Below are 13538 nucleotides of genomic sequence, written 5' to 3'. Positions count from 1 at the left end.
TCCTCTTCTTCCTCCTCTTCCTCTTCTTCCTGTTCCTCTTCTTCTTCCTCTCTGTCCTCTTCCTGTCCTCACCCTTGCTCACCTCCTCTCCTTCTCTTTTCTCCTCCCTCTCCTTTCTCTCTTTCTCCTTCCTCTCCTCCTTTCTCCTCCTCCTCCACCACCTCCTTCTCTTCTTCTTCTCCCTCCTGCCAGGGATTGTACCAAGGACTCTTGCAGTGAGCTATATTCCTGGCCCCTTTTTATTTTTTTATTTTGAAACAGGGTCTCCCTAAATCACTAAGTTGTCCTAAGCTAGACATCAACCTTGTAATCCTCCAGCATCAGCCTTGGCCTCCCAGAATGCTGGGATTATAGGTGTGAGCTATCACTCCTAGATCTCAGTTTTATTATCTGTAAAATAGAAAAAATAATAGTACCTATCTAATATAATTGTGAAGATGGAATGAATTATTACATGTAATGTGCATAAGATAACACTTCACATTCACAAAAAAAGTTTAATAATTTTTAATATTAGGCTCAGCTGAGTGAGAGCAGAGGTAATGACTAGGACACAATGGGTCCCTAGTACTATTTTTTAAATGAGTACATGAATGAGTCAAGCATTTGCAAGGTCCTGAACTTTCAAATGTTAGCCTCCCTTCTCAGCCACTGTCTCCTGTATTAAGGCTACAGCTCAGGCATCTTCTTAGGTGCAAGGAACTCAATGGAAGTTCCCCATTTTCACTGTGAAAGACCCAGCCAGGAGCAGGACCCGCCCGGCAGAGATGCAGCTGGGAAGGCCCACCTGCCCCCAACACACCTGTGCCCTTCTCTTGGTGCTGATTTAGACACACAATACAATTTGAAAAGCAACAGCCTCTGCCATCAGCAAAGCAGAGATTCCTGTGCTCTTCCAGGATCTCCTGTCAACACAATGAACAACCCTTGGGTGGTGTTTACTGGAGATGATGAAAAATGAGCCGCATCTGTAATGTGAGGCAGGGAAAATCATATTTGGTCCGCAGTGGTGCCTTCTGTGTTAAGCATGTCCAGGAGAATCAGAGAGCCTGGAGGTAGAATTAGGAAGCTGAGCAGCATGGGATTATTTCCACGAAGCAGTTGGATGTGGTACAGGGCCAGGCTTGCTGTCTCGCTCCACCTGCCTTGCATTGTCTTGTGCCTTTGTTGCCCGGATCCCCAAGTTGAGAGGAGGAAGGAGACCGTGTTTTGTTTTCATGTCCCTGAGGCACAGCAACTGTGCTAAGCTCTTTTCAGTGAATCCCAGGCCCCAACCCGTGGTGGTAGGTACAGAGCAGGGCCAGGACTGCAGCTTTGGGAGTTTGTCTCAAAACAGCGCCTGAAGTCCTTGCAGTCTGGCAGAGGGAGGGGTGGTGGAGTTGGAGAACCCAAGCTTTGCTTTCACACAGATCTGGGTTTGAATCCCAGCCCTTCTACCACCAGATGTTTAACCTTGACTGTGTTTTTAAACTTTGAAGAGCTTTAGTGTCTTCATCTGAGAAGTGATAGGGGCTGGTTATACAATAAGCACTTTGGGGGGCTGTTGCAAATGTTAGGGAGGTGGTGTTAGTAAAACACCTGGGTAATTGTTGATCCCCTATTCAGGCTTACATAAAAGCACCAGTCTTTCTAGGTGGGTTTGTACTGCTCCCTTCTCTTCTCCTGAGTTCTCACAATGGGGTCTTCCTGAGCCATTTGTCAAGAGAACACACAATAGATGAGCCTGATACTCTGCTGTAAACTCCTTAGGGGCAGGGACCATATTATGGACATCGTACCCCTTTCATCTCCCCAGCCCCCGACTGTCCACGGATCCCCCCAGCACCACCCCAACACTTATATATGCAGCCTGGAGCTAAGCGGCCCTCCCCCAGACATGCTGATGGAGGACTGAATTTGGCTTCGATCTTTGGGGATCTTGTTGGAATAGGGAAAATTGCATCGTTACTTGCAACTTAGCATTTCTATCAATCACAAACATATGCAGTGAAGCACACTAGTATTAGCAGCAGCACCTATGAATTTGCCACTGATAAGATCAAGGGGTATTTCCATAGAATATTACAGTTCTTACAACCATCTATACACAGCATTTATACTTCAGAGCACAGTATTCACCAGGCCTGTTGCTACATCTTTAATGCATTGATAAATGAATACCTATATTACTGTTGGAACCTTTTTCAAAATATTTTGAAAACTGTATTTCAGCATAATTGGTCTCTTTTGCAGTTCCATGTATTTTGTTCTACATGTTTAAAGACATCATTTGAAAAAGGGTCACCAGGGTACCGCAGAGGCCATGCCACAGCAAAAGTAAAGAACCTTTGGCCTGCAAATCTCCTGAAATGAGTGAAAAAGTGGGAGGTTAGGCTCCTAAGGACATTCTAGGGAGAGTATTTCTAAATTTTACTGGGGACTCCAAAATGACTAAGAATTAGACATATGGTTAGCCCAACCCAAATGCTCCCACCCAGGGGAGCATTTGGCAATGTCTGGAGAGATTTTTGGTTGTCACAACTGGGAGAAACTGCTGGCATCATGTGGGTAGAGGACGGGGACTCTGATGCACATATTCTGTGCACAGGATGGCACCTCACAGCAAAGGATGATCCCCGCTAAAAGGTCAGTGGTGCAGAGGTTTAGAAGTCAGGGCAACAAGACGGGGCTGGGAGGAGTAGGTTCTTGGTCATGCATAGAAATCTGTCCAATTCTTAAGACTTCTAAGAAACTCAATCAGTGCACAAGTTTGTTAGAAAGTCCTGTGATAATCCTGTCCTTCAGTGTCTACTACACATCCTCAGTGTACAACAGACTTGTAGCTCTGAGATCACAGCGAGCAGAGGGCCCTGGGGCTGCCCTGGGTCTGAGCTCAGTAGGATGTGTGGCCTCATAGAGTAATATCTGAGTCCCACTATTACCCAGCTCTCTTTTGGGCACTGCTTGTTCCAGGTAATGTGCTGGGTTGTGAGTGCCATATTTTCCCCTGATTTGGCCTTAATCTTTACCCTTCAGGAGAGTGACACTGAACTCCAGCTCTCCCCTGATGGGGCCCCAGAGCAGAATGGATGTATACAGTGTGCCTTTTGCAAGATACTTCTTTATGGTGGCAGGTAGACTAATGCCTGAGTGTCCAACAGGTGACCTCCTTACAGGAGACTTGTTTACAGTGACAGATGCCCTTATTTCTCTTGTCAGAACTGATGTAGTTTATTCTCACCAAGACAGCCACTCCTAAGGTGAGCCCTGACCAGGAGGAGAGTTCAATTCAGCCAGGAGAGACACACACACACGAGGCAGCTCCACCAAACACCTGAAATAACAGAAGCAGGTTTTATTGTTTTCAGATCTCTGAGAGAGAGGGCAGCAGGCCTGTAGGGCCAGTGGGAAGGGGGGCCATCTGTAACAGACACTCAACCAGTGGGAGAGGAATAGGAAAGATAGAGAGATGAGCCTATGTGTTGAGCCCGTTATTGGGTCTCAGAACATTACCTGAGCAGATTTCCCACTGGAAGTTCTAGGTGGCAGATTTAGAGCAAGGAGGTACAAGTTCCAGGAGGTCACACTGACTGAGAGTTGCTGTGGCATGTCTAGTGCCTGTGGGTTGGGATCAGTAAAGCCAGTCAAGCAGGCTGTCTCTTGCTGTCCCACTGGGAATGGGTCTGTAGGCAGATATCAGGATGGGCCACACTGAGGAATCCGGAGGAGGTGGAGAACTGGAGCCTTGTCAAGGGTGATTGAAGCCCTCTTCTTGTGTGAGAAAGTCAAAGCTGTATTCCAAGTGGATTCTGAGGCTGCCTAAGATGGTACAATTCACGATCCTGGGGATTGGTTGAATGGCTAGAATGTGGTCTGTGTCTCCGTGGAATCCACATCTGAGTGAAAACAGACATTAATGCAGCAAGATGCGCCCCATGAGTCATTGGAGAGACACAAGGACCAGGAGACAGCAAGGTGTGTGGTGGCGAAGAATTTCGCTTTGCAGAGCAGTTGGAGAGTTCTCTCAGGAGCAGCAAAATTCACCTTGTGACTTAAAGGATGAGTAGAGTTGGTGAAAGCAGATGAGGAGAGGATGCATCAATATGAATGGCACATTTGAAGACTCAGTGGACGGCAGTGTGAAGCATGAAAGGGCCCATTGGGAAGCTGGCTGTCCCTGGAGTGTCCTGTAGGTGAAGGTGGTGTTTTAGGTACACAATCATGTTGTCTACAAATAACAATTTGTAGGTGAAGCCTGGGAGAAGAGCAAGGCCACTCCCTGGAGAGGTCTGTGCACCATATTTGGGATTTGAGGCTTTATCAAAAGGAAGCATCAAATGGTATTAAGCAAGAGTGGTACATCATCTTTGTTTATTTAAAAGAAGAGGTCTGGAATTTAGTGGATGGTTGCTGCTCTGGGGAGGAGCAAAGGAATGGGGGAAAGTGTGTGTGTGTGTGTGTGTGTGTGTGTGTGAGAGGGACAGAGACAGAGAGACAGGCAAAGAGAGAGTCAGACAGAGAGACAGAGAGGAGAGAGAGAGACAGAGACAGACAGACAGACAGAGAGACAGACAGAGAGGCAGAGAGAGATGGAGAGACAGAGAGAGACAGAGACAGAGAGACAGAGACAGAGAGAGAGAGTTACCTGAGAGACTAGAGCAGCCCTCAGAGGCACAAAGAGTTAGATGTTAGATTCACTGGTAGAGACTGCAGGAAAGGGCTACCAGGCAGAGGGCCAAGTAGTGTAAAGACCTGTGAGGGCCTGGGGTGTTAGCAGATGATGAACTATTTGATGTGATGGAAGCATGTGATGCGCAGGGGGGAGGGGATAAGATGAGGCTGGATGCCAGCATCCCTCACGACTGAGTGAGTGGTCTTCTTCTAAGGGATTATGGCAGAGGCCTGTGATGCTGCCTGACCCTGGCCTCTCCCATCTGCAGACAAGGGGCCCTGCAGGAGGCATGCATAGCGATGGGCCAAAGGCCAATTCCAGTCTTGAAGCATCCAGTGGCGTTCCATGTGGCAGGTGTGACACCTTCAGTGGGCATCATGACTTAGCCAGCATCTGCAGCTCTCTTCTGTTTCCTCTTAGGGCAGTTTCATTAATTGCCTGGCTTTGACAAATCCGTATCTCCAGCACAGATTGCACACCCAAATACCAGTCTATAGCCTAATTGCCTTCTGGCCATCTTCGTCTGCGTGTCCCACTGGCATCTCCAACTAAATTTGTTCAAAATTGACCTTATCAGTCAATAAATATTTGCAGAATTAAATTGAATTTTCCTGCCAAACTTCTCAAAAGAGCTATCTCTCTGAAATTATTGTTATTTGTAGACAACATGATTGTGTACCTAAAACACCCAAGGGAATCAACTGAGAAATCTTTAGAATTAATAAGAGTTCCAAAACCTGGTTGGATGTGAAATGAATATACAAAAATCAATAGGTTTTCTGTATATCCATAATAACAATATAATAGGAAAAATAATGGGGACAATGTCATTCAGTCGAGCAACAAAATGTACATTAAATGTCTGGGAATAGCCTTAACTAGACTTGGCCAAGACTTATGTAAAGAATAGTATAAATCTTTACTAAAAGATAGGCTGGTATTTATTGATCGTTTATGGTGTGTTAGGTACTGTACTGAGTGGTTAACAATTTAGCAGCTGTACCACATTAATCTGTACAGCCATTCTAGAAGAGGATGTTAATTTTAGAGACGTCAAAGCTAAGATTTAGAGTTTAAATAAGGAGCTCACAAGATATTAAGTGGCAAATTTGAAATTTCGACCCAAGGCCTTTGCTTCCAAAACTTGTACTTGTAGCCCTTTCACTAAGCCACCTCCCAAATAAGCCATAAATATACAAACAGATGAGGTTGGGGAGTGTTGTCTGACTATTAGAAGATTAATTCATTTTGTTCAACCATTCATTCAAAATGTGTTACCAGGTGTCTACTGAAGACAAGTCTGGGGCTGGATGGAGAGAAGAATATGTGAATAAAATGTCTAGGGTTCTGCTGAAGTCAGCCTCATTCGTGTGTCCTTATGGCACCAGTGCTGAAGGCGATGATATTCGTAGTGAATAGTTAGGAATGGGGGAATACTTGAGTTTGTCTTGAGAATTCTGAGAAGGCTTTCAGGAGGAGGTAATGAGTCTTTAAGTGTCGAGTTAGGTGGGTGAAGGAATAATCCAAGTTGAAAGCTGGGTGGGCAATTAACATGCATTCATTCGTTCAGCCAGCCGCTGTTCTGTGAGGATCTCCTAAGTGCCAGGTGCAGGCCTGGGGCTGCAAAGAGAGTGGAGAGCACACACTGCCCTTGTGCTCATGGAAGCTGTGTTGGGGGTGGGATGGGGATGAGGCAGGAAGTACCAGGAAGATACAGGTCACAGGTGCTTGTCCTGTGCATAACAATGGAGCAGGAGCCGGGTGCAGTGGTCTGAGTGGAGGAGGCTGCGTTTCCGTACTCATGGTGATCTCTGAGGATGACACTTGTCTCAACACCTGATCAGGGGTGGAGGCAGTCATGGTCCTTTCTGCACTGAAGGATCAGCAGCTGCCAGGGTCCTGAGGTGGTCACGAGATGGGCTTAGGGAGCACCCAGGAGGCAGAGTGGCTGGGCCTAGTGGGGAAGAACTGGAGGTAGGAGAGGAAGTGGAGAGGCAGCGGCCGCCGGTTTACTCAGGGCTATGGGACTATGGCAAGAACTTTGGCTTTTCTACCGAATGAGCTGAGAACCCAACAAGTAGTTAGTTGAGAGAAAACATTTTTAATGTAAACAAATGGAAAACATTACCAAGAAAAAGAGATAAATCTGGTGGCCTAGGGAAGCTTAATAATTTAACCTACATGTGGAATGTAAACAAGAAGCACACAACCAAGCAGGAGACAATATTGACAACAAATACAACAGATTAAAAACCCTGATTCTCTAAAGACTTAGCACAAATTGACAAGAAAACAGAAAGACCTTATAGAAAATTTGTGTACAGAAAACTTATAGACTTCTGCATATTAAACGTAATAAAATTAAAAGGCTGAAAAACTACACACATATACAATTATAAATATGTGCATCGATAATAAAACATAAATACCACAATGAAATCTGATTTCATCAGCTAGTTCCCAACAGGAAGAATTAAAAATACTGAGGAAAGTTGAAAATAGCATAAAGAAATGCTGACTAAGCAAGCGTGATGGTGCACACCTATAATCCCAGCTCCTCCGGAGGCTGAAGCAGTGTAACTCCATGGGAGTGAAGGTCCGGGGTTCAATCCTCAGTACTGCCACACTCCCCCCAAGTCCTAACTAAAAGATGATAGCATTCTTCGCATTTAGTAAGCAGGCAAAATCTTCTCAAAAAAATCTCCTACGGTGTTGGCAAAGATACCTCAAGATAGGCATGCTCCTAGACATGGCTGCTGAGAAGGTAATTCATTGGTACACAATTTCTAGAAAGTATTTGGGTGACCCACAGCTACAGCTTCTGAGATGATCACACTCTGATTACCCAGAAGCCTATTCTTTGGGAAGTCTTTCTTAGGGAAGCTGTCCAGAAACGAATGAAAACAACCCAGAGTCCAGTTCTCTGGGACTGTTCTCGGGCCTTGGCCTTGGTCGTGGCCTTGTTTGGTAGCTGCATTTGAGCAGAGGCCAAAGGCATGCATGAGGGCAGGTAGAAAAACCCGGCTCCTGGCAGGCCTCACGGTGAAGGAGCAGCATTTCTTTGTATGGGGCAGAATGTCAGTGAGTAGACCATAAGGATGGGTAGCTGGTTTCTTAGATGAAATGGACATTTCATAGGCATGAAAGAACACTTGGCCACTGCGGCAGTGAATCCCACTCCATCCACATTTCAGTTTGGAGTCGCTGCCCTGGGTTATGTAACTTTCTCAACTCACTGACATCCATTTGACTCAGGGAAACTTCTAAAGGAGTCAGTCTTGCAGCCCTGTCTAACCACCCTTAAAAGCATCTGCCACAGAGGTCAGCCAGCCTATTCTGGACAGTACCCCACCAGGAAGCAAAGCTGGATGCGGTTACTGCATAAATGAACATTCATTCTGGGACTCTGGCCGCAGAAAAGCATTTTCCACTGCACTGACCAGCATCCTGTCACCAGACCTCGCTAAGGGTCCAGGCCTTATTTACAATAGAATAAAACGATTCAAATGTTTGACAATAGGTGAATGGTTGAATAAATTCTAGTATAACCCATACATTGGGACGGTGTGCATTCATTTAAAATGCTGTTTATGAACAGATTCAGTATCTTGGGGGAAAACTCATGTTATAATGTTTACTGAATTGTTACAAAACAAAACCAAGAAATGGCCAGAATAGCCATCAACAGAGGAGTGGTTGGACAAATTGAGATACATCCATGCCAGGAATATTATACATTTATATAAAAAATAAGTTAGATCTGTGTCTACTGACCTGGAAAGTGTCCCCAATGTATTGTTAACTGAGAAACCAAGTTGCAGAGAAATGAGCTACCCTACAACTTTATTTTGAAAACAAAATAATAAAAATTCCTCCAGAATGTGTCCGTACGTTTGCCGGAGAGAGGGGCAGATAGAGGAAGCACCTGTGCCTAGGTGTTAACTTCCGTAACTTCAAATTGTGTGAAGGGGAGGGAAACCCCAGGTAAGTTTTTCTTCTCCTTCTCTCTTCACTTCTGTGTAGTACTGGGGATTAGACCCTGTGCCTTGTACACGGTAGGCAAATGCTCTCCCGCTAAGCTACATCCCCAGCCCTTTTAAAATTTTATTTTGAGCCAACATTGTACTAAATTACCAAGGTTGGCCTTGAACTTGAGATCCTCCTACTTTATTCTCCTGAGGAGCTAGAATAACAGACCTGTGTCACTGCACCTGGATCTACATTTTTATGTATACACGTGTTGCATACATGCATGGCTATGTGTATTGTGAGTGCACTTTGCCTTTTGCAATTTAAGAATTAAAAAATTGAGTGATAATTTACTGCAAGAAGACCATCCCAAATTATATGTACAGTGTTATTTAAGTAATATGAATACTTACAGAAAAGTCTAGCAAAATATGAAAATATTAACAGCAGTTGCCTCCGGAAAGAAAGTGAGGTTATGATCAGTTTCCTCTTCTTAAATCTTCTGTGTATTTTCCAAATTTTCTACAAGTACCACGTATGTTTTAAAATACAATAGCCTTGCACCTTCTCACCAGCCAGTCCCGCCCCCACCTTTTACAATCTGGCCTCTTTTCACTCTTCTATCCTCCCACCACTGTGGCTGAAATTGATATATCCACTGAGCAAATACTTATTGAATTCTGGCTTTGAGGATGTGGCAGGGGCCAGGATAAAGTTCCCACTCTCCGCATTCTTAATTTCAGAGGGACCATTTAGACATCAAACCGAGTGACCTCATCCAGGACCCTAGTCTTGGTCCTTGGTAGCGTTTACCACCTTGAGACATCTCCTGTATGGAACTGCCCTCTCGATCCCCCCTACTGTTCTACCGATCTGCTGCTCCCTTCTCTGTCACCTTTTCTGTCTTGTTCTGTGGAAAATGTTCTCAGGGGATGTGTCCTGAACCCATTCTTCACCTCTTTCTCTGTAGCAAAAGATACTGTTCATACTCTGATTCTGAATCAGGGCCTGGGTGGTAGCTGAGACAGCAGAGGCAACTGTTTGGGGTGCTGGGGTAGGAGAATGTTGGTGTTAATGATTGTCCATGACATGAATGAGGACTGCCTTCAACATGCAGACCTTGTGGGATCTGAACTGAAGGATCCCTCTGTGTACCCTGTTGAGACAGTACTGCCCGTGGGTGGATTTACCTTTGTTTAGTCTGTGATCACAGGGTCTAATCTGGAGGAATGAATGAATGAATGAATGAATGACATGACACAGTGACATTGCTAGGCAGGTTTTAGGGACATGAGCCAAGTGCCAGTAAATGGAAGATGAGGGAAATTTACCTGGGGCCCTTTGAAAGCTATGGAGATAGAAACTTTATTTTATATTATTGTGTTTGGGCATTTTTCTGGTTTTTCCTGACCACTTGTCTTCTTGAACTAACCCTTTCAAACCCTGTCCAATTTTTCAGTGATAGTGGTTGTTCTTTTTCTTATTAGTAATAGCTCTTTTGATTGCAAGGATTTACTTTTCTACTAACGTTTTTGTATGTCTTTTGATTTTGTTTCTGTCTTTGACATACACATACTTTTTATATAATAAAGCTACCAATCTTGTAGTATCTTCCACAGTCTTTCTGTCTAGAAAATCACAGATAATTATTGACTTATGTTTTTTTCTAATTATTTTATGACTTAAAAAACATTTAACTCTTAACTCCATCTGGGATTTATTTTGGTCTATGGCATGATTTGAGGAGATAACTTAATTCTTTGTTTAAACAGTTAATACATTGACCTTCAAAAATCTTTCCTTTCTATTGATCTTTTTTATATTGTCTTCTACATATTTCAATTTCCTCACATATTAAGGTTGTAGTACCACTTCATGGGACCATTCCTACCTACACTATTTTTGTGTGTCACTTATGATGCTGTTCATTTTGTGTCCTGTAGGATGAGACTAATCAATTTCCTGCCTTTACTTTTAAAAATGCATTGTCTGCAATAATCTATTCTAGTTCAACTTAGGTATCATTTTACCAACTTTGAAACAGGTCATTGGGCTTTTGATCAGAATTGCATTAAGCTTAGAAATTAACTTTTCAATAATTTTTCAAGAGGTTAATTTTATAAATTAACCTTCAGTAGTTAGTCTTTCCACTCAAAATTACTGTGTCTCTCCAATTATTCAAAAATTTTAATCCTCCTGTAAAAGTTATTTTCATGCAATGCCCGCATACTAAGTTTATTTCTATGTATTATATGTGCTTTGTAGTTACTGGAAGCTAGAACTTCATTTTTATATTTTAATCTGTTGCTGGCATATAGGAACAGTATTGATTTTTTTTATTATTTTGCAACTTTCTACTCCACTAAAATTTCTAATTAGTGCTAATAGCTTTATAATTGATTCTCCTGGGCTTTCTAGGTATAGTAATATGTTATCTGCATACACCTGCATATCAATCTGTGTGTTTTCACTCCCGCTTTTTTTTCTTCTGTGTGTGTGTATGTGTGTGTGTGTGTGTGTGTGAGGGAGAGAGAGAGAGAGAGAGAGAGAGAGAGAGAGAGAGAGAGAGAGAGAGAAACATGGGTTAGCTTTTCCAATAAAGCATAAAATCCCAGCAAAGGTGGTGATATGTTTGTCTTGTTCTTGATCCTAATCAGATATTTCCCCATAAGTATGATGTAGGATATTGTTAAAAATATGGATGCTTTATCATGGGCAGGAAATATTCTTTTTCCTAGTTCTGGGAGCTTATTTTAATTAGAGTTACATGCTTAATTTTATTAAATGCCTTATTAGCATTTATTCAGAAACCCTTAACTTTTTCCTCCATGAATGGGATACTTAGTATTAAGAGATTTCTTAATGTTAAAGTCATTTTAGAGATTAAGTGCCTTTGTCAGTTAATCTCTAAAGTGGCTTTAAAAATATTAGCATTGAGTCAATTTATCAGCACCATGGTAAAGAAAAAAAGGACTGCTTGTGTTTAAATCCTACCTCAAGGGCCTCATTCCTTGTTTCTCTTTGCCTTTATTTTGCGTCTTTAAATTGAAAATGACATTAATAGCATTCACCTTATATCACTGTTGTATAAAAGAAGCCTATATAGGAAAAGTTCTTAGAAGAGTGTCTAGCCAAACACTAAACAAATGCAGTAGTTATATTAAATTATTGAGAATTTACCATGTGCTTGAAGGATGAAGTCAAAGATGGAGAATATCACATATGATCAATCTCTCCTTTCTTGGAGTTTATGGTCTGGTGAGAAGATGCTTATGAAACCATCATGGGAACTTGCTTCTATGGTAAGTGCTACCAAAGAGAGATGAAGATAGCATGGCAGCATGTAATAGGGGGGCTGGCCTAGCCAAGGAAAGGCACTAGACTGACACTCAAAAGGTGAATATGTCAAGAAGGGAGGGAATAATGTTCTAGGCAGAGGGAAGAGCACATGCAAAGGTCCTGTGGCTATATAGTAAAAGGATGGTGGGGGCAAAGGACTGAGGAGGTTGAAAAGCTGGCAGATGTGAGGTTAGAGATCAGAAAGGGCAGATCATGTAGAGACTCAAGAAGACCTGCAATGTTTTTTCTTTAATGAAGAGCAATGACCTGCAATGTTTTTTCTTTAATGAAGAGCAATGAGTCACTGAAGCTTTGGAGCTGATGTGGGTGGGGGTGACTTAATCTGATTCCTGTCTTGAAAAGACACCCCCACACACCCAGGTTCAGTGTGAAGATTGAGTTGTCCAGGACCAGAGTAAATGTGGCTGACCAGCTGGGAAGAGCTTGGGGTGGAGAGAGGGGAATGAAGTCGAGACAGGATGACAAATTGACCAGGGATTGTGAAGGAGAGAAACGTGTTGGTCCCAGGGGAGTCTTATTTAGACAAGGAGATGGGAGCACCATTCATTCCTTGGAAGAGGGAGCAACAGAAGAGGACAGGGATTGGGGGGATTAAGGGGGATCATGGGCCTGTGCATCCCAAAGATATCAGGCCTGGGGTGCAGGCTGCTGTCTGGCCGGGACTGTGCACTTACTCAGCATCAGTCTACACGTGGGAGTCTAGGCTAGAGAGAGAGGAGGGGCGGCCCCAGCATGGAGCCTGAGAGGAGAGGGAAAAGGAGCAGTGGGTGAGAGAAGGAGAAAGCAGCGTGTGGTAGAAGGCTCAGGGTGTGGCTGCTCCAGGTGTGGTCCCCAAGCACCTGTGTCATCACAGTACCAGGAAACTATGGAGAAAAGTAGCCCTCCAGCCCCTCCCACATGCTGTCCTTGAGAATCTCCTTTTGAGCCAGCTCCATAGTGATATGCATGTACCCAAGGTCTGATGTGCTCTAGCTTAGAAGGAGCAGGGTGGGGGGAGGGGGAGAGAGGGAGCGACAGGACAGGCCTGTCAGTGACTTCTTTAGGTCTGTTCCAACCGTTGGAAGGGCCAGACGGTAGAACTGAAAGGGTTAGTGGGTAGATGGGAAGGAAGGACGTGGAGAAAGACGGTACAGACAGCTGTGTTTTCTGTACAGTAAATCTGATTTGGAGGGAGGGACAAAGACAAGGGAGCTATAGACTGGAGTGGGGGATTGTTTTCTGGATGGCAAAATCTTGAGCGCATTTCAAATGGGAAGGCTGCGTGGAGAGACAACCACAGAACACATGAGTGAGAGAGAACACACGGACACGTGTGCATCTGCATGGAGGAAGGTGGGTTCTCTACAGGCAGATGGAGGGGAGGAAAGTTGAGAAGGCAGGAGAATCCCCGCCTGTTATGGTTGATACATTGTGTCAACTTGGGGAGTCTAGAGGTTTGGCTACGTGACTCAGCAGGAAGCCAGGATACTTACTTTGTATACATCCTGAGGCTATGGAAGAGGAGGGCATGGAAATTATGTGAGAGCTACACGCCCCTTAGGTGGGGGTAGCCTGTTTA

General features: G+C 43.9%; 1 protein-coding gene across 5 annotated transcripts in view; it reads left to right on the top strand.

Moving 5' to 3' along the window:
• The window catches only part of Csmd2 (CUB and Sushi multiple domains 2), a 579269-nt gene that overhangs the window by 48548 nt on the left and 517183 nt on the right, over nt 1-13538 (top strand). The gene's annotated exons all lie outside the window — the stretch shown is intronic.

The sequence above is a fragment of the Chinchilla lanigera genome, unplaced genomic scaffold, assembly GCF_000276665.1.
Source record: "Chinchilla lanigera isolate Chin_1 unplaced genomic scaffold, ChiLan1.0 scaffold00051, whole genome shotgun sequence".
Taxonomy (NCBI): Eukaryota; Metazoa; Chordata; class Mammalia; order Rodentia; family Chinchillidae; genus Chinchilla; species Chinchilla lanigera.
This window is presented reverse-complemented; position numbering and strand designations above follow the sequence as displayed.